Here is a 10,000-nt window from a genome sequence, read left to right on the forward strand (position 1 = left end):
AGAACCAGGGTCCGGGCTAAACCACAAAATCCCTCATATAGAGAAGAAAACTCTACCCGGGGCCCTCGGCCAGCGTCTCTGGGCTAGTGTGCCTCACGGCTTTTGCCCTCGCAGTGCCGCGACGCGCGGAACCCCGCGAGGAGGCCCACGCGCACGACACCACGAGGAGGACTACGTCTGTACGTCCGGGAATATTGACCCGGTTCCCTTTCGCCCAGGGTGCGATCACCCCGCCGTTCCCGGGAGGGAGGTCGGCGTGGCTCTCGCGGCCGCTCGGAGCGGAACTTCCCTAGGGCTTAGGATCGACTGACCCATGTGCAACTGCTGTTCACATGGAACCCTTCTCCGCAACTCGGCCCTCCAGGCTCTCGTTAGAGTATTTGCTACTGCCACCAAGATCTGCGCCCACGGCGGCTCCACGCGGGCTCTCGCCCGGACCGCTTCTTAGCTCACCGTGGCGTCCTTCCTACTCGTCGAGGCCGACTCTATTCGGTTCTCCTTGCCCCGACGGCCCGGCACAGCCATCACGCTCAGCGCCATTCATTTTCAGGGCTAGTTGATTCGGCAGGTGAGTTGTTACACACTCCTTAGCGGATGCCGACTTCCATGGCCACCGTCCTGCTGTCTGTATCAACCAACACCTTTTGTGGGCTCTGATGTGCGACCGAGTCGGACGGCTTAGCCAGGCGTTTGGTTCATCCCACAGCGCCAGTCCTGCTTACCAAGAGTGGCCCACTGAGCACTCGTTCATTCTCACTCGTCCGGCTCCAAGCCAGCGAGTCGGACCTCTTACCAATTGAAAGTTTGAGAATAGGTTGAGGTCGTTTCGGCCCCAAGGCCTCTAATCATTCGCTTTACCAGATAAAATTGTTCACGAATATCTCCCGAGCACCAGCTATCCTGAGGGAAACTTCGGAAGGAACCAGCTACTAGATGGTTCGATAAGTCTTTCGCCCCTATACTCAGGTCGGACGATCGATTTGCACGTCAGAACCGCTGCGGACATCCACCAGAGTTTCCTCTGGCTTCCTCCTGCCCGAGCATAGTTCACCATCTTTCGGGTTTTAGCATGCTTGCTCTTCCTCCGCTCCACCGGACGAGCCGGACGGAACGGGGTGGCGGTGCGCCCGACCCAGAGGGCCGGGATCCCGCCTCGTGACGGCCCTGTGCCGACCTTCACTTTCGTTATGCCAGGATAGGTTTCGGTAGACCCCCTCGACTTGCAAGCCTGCTTAGACTCCTTGGTCCGTGTTTCAAGACGGGTCGAATGAGGAGGCCTCGCTCACGCCCGACAGACCCTCCGCTTCGGCCGAAGCCGCGGCGAGACCGGACCCTCCGGATCCCGCCGGCCACGCGACAGCAAGCTGTGCACGCGACCGACGGAGACGCCGGTGGCCCGGACCCCGCTGCCTGAACCCCCGGGGGGGCAGGCCGTCACGCAGAGTCCTCGACAGAGAGCGCAGTGAGCAACCGTGACGGGCGGCGTAAGACGGCGAGGGCCGAAGCCCCCGCACGCCGCAGCCTCGCCCGCCCCTCTGCTCCGCTCTTCGGTCGGTCGCCGGGAAGGGCGCCGAACGGTAGAAGTGCGACGCGGACCGGACGGCGAAGCGCCGCGGGTCGGTCCCGAGGGATCCGAACCCGCACACGCTGCCGCGCCGACCGCGCCTGAATCAACCGGACGCCCCATGTAGCATGCGGCACTCATCCGTTTACTTCTTGGCAGTTTCACGCAATGTTGAACCCTCTCTTCAAAGTTCTTTTCAACGTTCCCTCACGGTACTTGTTGACTATCGGTCTCGTGCATAGTATTGAGCCTTGGATGGAGTTCACCACCCCTCTTTGGGCTGCATTCTAAAACAACCCGACTCTTGGAAAGCTTTCCCTCCGGCCTTCGAGTCCGCCCTACGGGCCTTACACCCGCTGCGGGTAAGCTGCAGCCCCGATCACAGTGGACTGCGGCCGGACTCTGTCGACCGGAGTTCAGTTTCCTTACGCCACAGGTCCCTCGCACCGCAAACGGGCGCGGGGATTCGGCGATGGGCTCTTCCTGCTTCGCTCGCCGCTACTGAAGGAATCCTTGTTAGTTTCTTTTCTCTCCGCTTAGTGATATGCTTAAATCCAGCGGGTAATCTCATCCGATCTGAGGTCTGGAATCGTGAAAGACACGTGGAACGTGATCGGAGTCATAGCGGCGACCCGGGGTCTCTCCTTCCCCGGCGCTCCCCGAAGAATCGGGTCGCCGGCGGGAAAGGGTGGCCTACCATGCGCCTGCGAGAACGCAGACGGGAGGACGAGAGACCCCGCGATTGGGTCGACCGGCTCTGCCCGGCAGAGGCTCCTCGACCGTTCCGGGGGGTCGGACGCTGGACCGCACCACGGGCGCATACGTCTACACCCCGATGGCACGTCGCACGACCGACGAACCCCCGGTTACCGATCGAGCCTGCTCGCCGAGTTTCACCGGCGCCGACATCACAGAACTCCATCTGACACTGACCCGACGCAGCCGGCCGTCGAAGGGACGGCTGCGGCCGGGCGCTCCTCCGGCGCGCGAACACGCCGACTCTGTGAGTGATTGTCTTCAGACGCTCAGACGGACGTGGCTCGAGGAGCAGAGCATCCCCGAGCCGCCATTTGCGTTCGAATAAGTCGATGATCAGTGAGTTCTGCAATTCACATGAATTCTCGCATCTAACTGCGTTCTTCATCGACGCACGAGCCGAGTGATCCACCACCAAGAATTGTCATTTGCCACTGGAAGACTCCCGCGTTCGCAAACTCTCCTCAGAGCCGAGGGAAGAAGTGGAACGGAAGGAGAAAGGACACGGGGACTCTGTGCCTTCTTTGCTTGTGACTGGAAAGAAATATCCTCCGTCGAGCCGAGGGGGGAAGCGGGCTCCCTCCTTCCCCCCACCGCCGCGAGGGCGGGTCGCGCGAGTCAGACTCGCCGACTGGGGGGAAATCGGGCGACACCGGTGCCCCTTCTCTGCCCTGCGGAGAATGCCTCGAGGAGCGCCGCGCCGCGGACGGCGACGGCGTCTCCACCCTTGCGGGACTTCTCCCTCGAAGCTACCGGGAGTGCGAGACTCCGTGAGACAGACGACGAGAGAAGAACCGGGTACTCCCCGGGCTGGTCTGTGTGTGACACGCCCGTCTCCTTTTTGTCGGAGAGAGCGAAGGCGAAGCGCGGGGTCTGACCTCGACCGTGGAACGGGGAAGGAGGCGGTGAAAACCCCGCTCGAGTCCCCCCGGCTTTTCCAATTTGCTCTCTCCGCGTGTCTCTCTGTGACGGCTTTTCCGACATTCCCCCTTTGTTCCCTCTCCGATCACGGAGGGGAAGGGTTCTGTTAATGATCCTTCCGCAGGTTCACCTACGGAAACCTTGTTACGACTTTTACTTCCTCTAAATGATCAAGTTTGACCGTCTTCTCGTCGCGCCTCGACAACCGGCCGAAGCCGGGGGTGCCAGACGGTCGATCCGATGGCCTCACTAAGTCATTCGATCGGTAGTAGCGACGGGCGGTGTGTACAAAGGGCAGGGACGTAATCAATGCGAGCTGATGACTCGCGTTTACTTGGAATTCCTCGTTCAAGGGACACAATTACAAGTCCCTGTCCCCAGCACGGAGAAGTCTCAGCGGATTACCCGGACCTTTCGGCCGAGGGCAAATGTACCCGCTGCTTGCGCCAGTGTAGCGCGCGTGCGGCCCCGGACATCTAAGGGCATCACAGACCTGTTATTGCTCCATCTCGTATGGCTGAAAGCCATTTGTCCCTCTAAGAAGTTCGCGGCTCACCACGACGGGTGGCCGGACTATTTAGCAAGCAAGAGTCTCGTTCGTTATCGGAATTAACCAGACAAATCACTCCACCAACTAAGAACGGCCATGCACCACCATCCACAAAATCAAGAAAGAGCTCTCAATCTGTCAATCCTCACTGTGTCCGGGCCGGGTAGGTTTCCCCGTGTTGAGTCAAATTAAGCCGCAGGCTCCACTCCTGGTGGTGCCCTTCCGTCAATTCCTTTAAGTTTCAGCTTTGCAACCATACTTCCCCCGGAACCCAAAGACTTTGGTTTTCCGGAGAGTTGCCCGCCGCGTCATGGGAGGAACGCCGGCGAATTACGAGTCGGTATCGTTTATGGTCGGAACTAGGGCGGTATCTGATCGCCTTCGATCCTCCGACTTTCGTTCTTGATCAATGAAGACATTCTTGGCAAATGCTTTCGCTGTCGGGCGTCTTGCGACGATCCAAGAATTTCACCTCTCACGCCGCAATACGAATGCCCCCGGCAGTCCCTCTTGATCATTACCTCAGGATCTCAAGACCAACGAAATAGAACCGAGGTCCTCTTCCACTATTCCATGCTGAGCTGTTCGGGCACTTTGGCCTGCTTTGAACACTTCAATTTTCTCAAAGTAAACGTTCCAGTCTCGCACGGCACTCAGTTAAGAGCACCGCACGACCAACCGAATCACTGGCCGGGAAAAATCTCCCACGACTCCCGTTTGACGGGGAGAAGGGGAACGGGCAGTGCACGCCTCACGGCGGACCGCCCGCCCCGGCCAGAAATCCGACTACGAGCTTTTTAACTGCAGCAAATTTAATATACGCTGCTGGAGCTGGAATTACCGCGGCTGCTGGCACCAGACTTGCCCTCCAGTAGATCCTCGTTAAAGGATTTAAAGTGTACTCATTCCGATCACAGGGCCTCCGAAGAGGCCTGTATCGTTATTTTTTGTCACTACCTCCCCGTGTCAGGAGTGGGTAATTTGCGTGCCTGCTGCCTTCCTTGGATGTGGTAGCCGTTTCTCAGGCTCCCTCTCCGGAATCGAACCCTGATTCTCCGTTACCCGTCACAACCATGATAAGCGCATAACTTACCATCGAAAGTTGATAGAGCAGACTTTTGAAGGGAGCGTCGCCGGTGCAAGACCGTGCGATCGGCATGATTATCTAGAGTTCACCAGCGGAGACCGGACCCCGAAAGGACCGGGCTGGCCTTGTTCCTAATAAGAGCACGCTTCCCCCGAAGGGTCGGCGCTTTGTTGCATGTATTAGCTCTAGAATTACCACAGTTATCCATGGTATAAGACTTTCTCCAATAAACCATAACTGATCTAATGAGCCATCTGCAGTTTCTCTTGTATGTTCAGGATTGTACTTAGACGTGCATGGCTTAATCTTTGAGACAAGCATATGACTACTGGCAGGATCAACCAGGTAACGGTCGACAGAACCGGGCTGGGCCCGTTCGCCGTCCGGGAGTCGCTCTCGCACTCCCCTCTCTCTCTCTCTGAATTCTCAATTGTCGATGCCGTGCTATTACGGTACAGTGATCGAAGAACCGCCCGAAGGGATTCTCGAGGTGTGTATCTCTACCCGAGTCGACTGGGTCGTCTCGAGAGGAGTCGCAGTGGTCCCGCCTCGGAGACGGGACCGGTTCGAAGCGACGCGGGAGGGCGACGGCTCGTCCACTGGAACAGGGGAGAGCAATCGCACGCCTCGAGCGTGCATTCGTTGCTTGGATGAAAAAGCCCGTACCGAGCGCCGAGTGCAACACATGGTCGCAGCAACGGCAGCATGCCCGAACGGGTCCCGTGGAGAAAGCTCGATATCTGACGACACCGAGGTCCTGCTCTTTCTCCACCGGGGGTTCTGCGGATGAAAAGGCTCAATATCTGAACGTCGATATATACGTGTGCACGGAGGGACACCTCTGCTCACGGGGCGAGTGGGTGAAAACCCCCGCTCTGAGCGCCGAGTTGCAACACATGGTCGCGATGAAACGACGGCTGACCCTACCGAAAGGGCCCGCTGGAGTCCAACCATGACACGTATACACACACGACAGACATTAAAAGCCTTCTCGAGTCTTGGATCGACTCTACTACCCCCCTCATATATAGAATCCGATTCACTCTGCCCGCTCGTTCTGACCATTGGATCACACACTTAAGCCAATACCCGCTACACTTAAGAGATCTCGAAATCTCGAACGAGACCCAGATTCTCTGCGGGTGAGTCGGGCGGCCTGCCGTCGCCGTCGGCTTGCCGTTTGCCTTTCGCCTGGTCGCATGGCACTCGTGCCATCGACCACGCAACGCGAGAGGCCTTCTCCCTTCTCCTTTCTCTCTCATCTCTACTCTCTCTCTTCTCCACCGGGGGTTCTGCGGATGAAAAAGCTCAATATCTGGGATTGTATATATACATATGCACGAAAGAACCTTCTACTCACGGGGCGAGTGGGTGAAAACCCCCGCACCGAGCGCCGAGTTGCAACACATGGTCGCGATGAAACGACGGCTGACCCTACCGAGAAGGCCAGCAAGGGTCTGACGTGCAAAAACATATTTACGCACCACAGGCAAGGAGCCTTTTCGAGTCTCGGGTGGACTCCCGTCCGCGAAAGCTTCATATCTGAACGTCGATATATACGTGTGCACGGAGGGACACCTCTGCTCACGGGGCGAGTGGGTGAAAACCCCCGCTCTGAGCGCCGAGTTGCAACACATGGTCGCGATGAAACGACGGCTGACCCTACCGAAAGGGCCCGCTGGAGTCCAACCATGACACGCATACACACACGACAGACATTAAAAGCCTTCTCGAGTCTTGGATCGACTCTACTACCCCCCTCATATATAGAATCCGATTCACTCTGCCCGCTCGTTCTGACCATTGGATCACACACTTAAGCCAATACCCGCTACACTAAAGAGATCTCAAAATCTCGGACGAGAGCCACACCTTGCGGATGCATCGGGCGGCCTGCCGTCGAGGTCGGCCGTCGCCCCGTCTCACAGACTCGTGCAACACGACGAGTCCCAGCCTACGCCTGTGTGCATCACCGTCGGCCTAAATCTCGGCCCTCGCCCGGTCGCATGACACTCGTGCCATCGACCGCACCATCGACCTTCTCACCCGGGAGCAACCCGTGTTTTCAGAGGAGTGCCGGGGTTGCTCCCGTGCCGGGTATGTCTTGTCCGGCGGCGCCCCGTCTCACAGACTCGTGCAACGACAACGGGTCCCATGCCTACGCATGTGTGCATCACCGTCGGCTAATTACTCGGCCCTCGCCCGGTCGCATGACACTCGTGCCGTCGATCACACCATCGACCTTCTCACATGGGAGCGACCCGTATTTTCAGAGGAGTGTCGGGGTTGCTCCCGTGCCGGATATATCTTGACGAAATCAAGGAGATATATGAGGAAACTTCTACAATTTGAAGATCGACCGGCGAGACAAGACACTCCCCTTAATATATAATCCGATTCACTCTGCCCACTCATTCTGACCATTGGGTCACACACTTAAGCCAATACCCGTTACACTAAAGTTGACCATGTTTTTTTTTTTTTGATATTATTATTATTATTTTTTTTTTGTCAACGTCCTCTGTAACGAAGTCAAAACTCTATGCATGTGTTCGCGTGTCGTTCTGCCGTCTCCGCCGGGCACATCCCAGCCAGCGCCCGATACATTTCAGTTGACAACGGTCACAACTCTATGCATGTGCTCGTGGGTCGTTCTGCCGTCAACGTCGGGAACACACAGGCCAGTACCCGCTACATTAAAATTGACAATGGTCACAACTCTATGCATGTGCTCGTGGGTCGTTCTACTACCGTCAACGTCGGGCGCACACAGGCCAGTACCCGATACATGCAAGTTGACAGTGGTCACAAACTCTATGCATGTGTTCGCGTGTCGTTCTGCCGTCTCCGCCGGGCACATCCCAGCCAGCGCCCGATACATTCAAGTTGACAACGGTCACAACTCTATGCATGTGCTCGTGGGTCGTTCTACCGTCAACGTCGGGCGCACACAGGCCAGTACCCGATACATGCAAGTTGACAATGGTCACAAACTCTATGCATGTGTTCGCGTGTCGTTCTGCCGTCTCCGCCGGGCACATCCCAGCCAGCGCCCGATACATTCAAGTTGACAACGGTCACAACTCTATGCATGTGTTCGCGTGTCGTTCTGCCGTCTCCGCCGGGCACATCCCAGCCAGCGCCCGATACATTAAAGTTGACAACGGTCACAACTCTATGCATGTGCTCGTGGGTCGTTCTACCGTCAACGTCGGGCGCACACAGGCCAGTACCCGATACATGCAAGTTGACAGTGGTCACAAACTCTATGCATGTGTTCGCGTGTCGTTCTGCCGTCTCCGCCGGGCACATCCCAGCCAGCGCCCGATACATTCAAGTTGACAACGGTCACAACTCTATGCATGTGTTCGCGTGTCGTTCTGCCGTCTCCGCCGGGCACATCCCAGCCAGCGCCCGATACATTCAAGTTGACAATGGTCACAACTCTATGCATGTGTTCGCGGGTCGTTCTACCGTCACCGTCGGGCACACTTGAGCCAGTACCCGCTTGACTTTTTTTTTTTTTTTTTAAGTCAACGTCTTCTTCAAGGAAGTCCAAATTCTATGCATGTGTTCGTGGGTCGTTCTGCCGTCTCCGTCGGGCACACACAGGCCAGCGCCCGATACATTCAAGTTGACAGTGGTCAAAACTCTATGCATGTGTTCGCGTGTCGTTCTGCCGTCTCCGCCGCGCACATCCTAGCCAGCGCCCGATACATTCAAGTTGACGATGGTCACAACACTATGCATGTGTTCGCGTGTCGTTCTGCCGTCTCCGCCGGGCGCATCCCAGCCAGCGCCCGATACATTCAAGTTGACAACGGTCACAACTCTATGCATGTGCTCGTGGGTCGTTCTACCGTCAACGTCGGGCGCACACAGGCCAGTACCCGATTCATGCAAGTTGACAACGGTCACAAACTCTATGCATGTGTTCGCGTGTCGTTCTGCCGTCTCCGCCGGGCACATCCCAGCCAGCGCCCGATACATTCAAGTTGACAACGGTCACAAACTCTATGCATGTGTTCGCGTGTCGTTCTGCCGTCTCCGCCGGGCACATCCCAGCCAGCGCCCGATACATTCAAGTTGACAATGGTCACAACTCTATGCATGTGTTCGCGGGTCGTTCTACCGTCACCGTCGGGCACACTTGAGCCAGTACCCGCTTGACTTTTTTTTTTTTTTTTTTATGTCAACGTCTTCTTCAAGGAAGTCCAAATTCTATGCATGTGTTCGTGGGTCGTTCTGCCGTCTCCGTCGGGCACACACAGGCCAGCGCCCGATACATTCAAGTTGACAATGGTCACAACTCTATGCATGTGTTCGCGGGTCGTTCTGCCGTCAACGTCGGGCACACACAGGCCAGTACCCGATACACGCAAGTTGACAATGGTCACAAACTCTATGCATGTGTTCGCGTGTCGTTCTGCCGTCTCCGCCGCGCACATCCTAGCCAGCGCCCGATACATTAAAGTTGACAGTGGTCAAAACTCTATGCATGTGTTCGCGTGTCGTTCTGCCGTCTCCGCCGCGCACATCCTAGCCAGCGCCCGATACATTCAAGTTGACGACGGTCACAACACTATGAATGTGTTCGCGTGTCGTTCTGCCGTCTCCGCCGGGCGCATCCCAGCCAGCGCCCGATACATTCAAGTTGACAACGGTCACAACTCTATGCATGTGCTCGCGGGTCGTTCTGCCGTCAACGTCGGGCGCACACAGGCCAGTACCCGATTCATGCAAGTTGACAACGGTCACAAACTCTATGCATGTGTTCGCGTGTCGTTCTGCCGTCTCCGCCGGGCACATCCCAGCCAGCGCCCGATACATTCAAGTTGACAACGGTCACAAACTCTATGCATGTGTTCGCGTGTCGTTCTGCCGTCTCCGCCGGGCACATCCCAGCCAGCGCCCGATACATTCAAGTTGACAATGGTCACAACTCTATGCATGTGTTCGCGGGTCGTTCTACCGTCACCGTCGGGCACACTTGAGCCAGTACCCGCTTGACTTTTTTTTTTTTTTTATGTCAACGTCTTCTTCAAGGAAGTCCAAATTCTATGCATGTGTTCGTGGGTCGTTCTGCCGTCTCCGTCGGGCACACAATCAAGCCAGCGCCCGA

General features: G+C 56.9%; 3 non-coding genes across 3 annotated transcripts in view; all 3 read right to left on the reverse strand.

Annotated features, from left to right (window-relative positions):
- Positions 1-2,149, reverse strand: part of LOC139968467 (large subunit ribosomal RNA) — a 4,025-nt gene extending 1,876 nt beyond the window's left edge. The window contains exon 1 of the ribosomal RNA XR_011793465.1: positions 1-2,149. This exon is cut by the window's left edge and continues 1,876 nt beyond it. This is a non-coding gene — a ribosomal RNA (large subunit ribosomal RNA).
- A 434-nt stretch (positions 2,150-2,583) lies between these two features.
- On the reverse strand, positions 2,584-2,743 carry LOC139968271 (5.8S ribosomal RNA). Its single transcript, XR_011793288.1, has one exon. It is a non-coding gene; the product is annotated as a 5.8S ribosomal RNA (ribosomal RNA).
- Positions 2,744-3,348: 605 nt separating this feature from the next.
- LOC139968308 (small subunit ribosomal RNA) lies at positions 3,349-5,226 on the reverse strand. Its single transcript, XR_011793314.1, has one exon. It is a non-coding gene; the product is annotated as a small subunit ribosomal RNA (ribosomal RNA).
- Between the last annotated feature and the right edge of the window lie 4,774 nt (positions 5,227-10,000).

Source organism: Apostichopus japonicus, chromosome 5 (assembly GCF_037975245.1).
Source record: "Apostichopus japonicus isolate 1M-3 chromosome 5, ASM3797524v1, whole genome shotgun sequence".
NCBI classification, from domain to species: Eukaryota; Metazoa; Echinodermata; class Holothuroidea; order Aspidochirotida; family Stichopodidae; genus Apostichopus; species Apostichopus japonicus.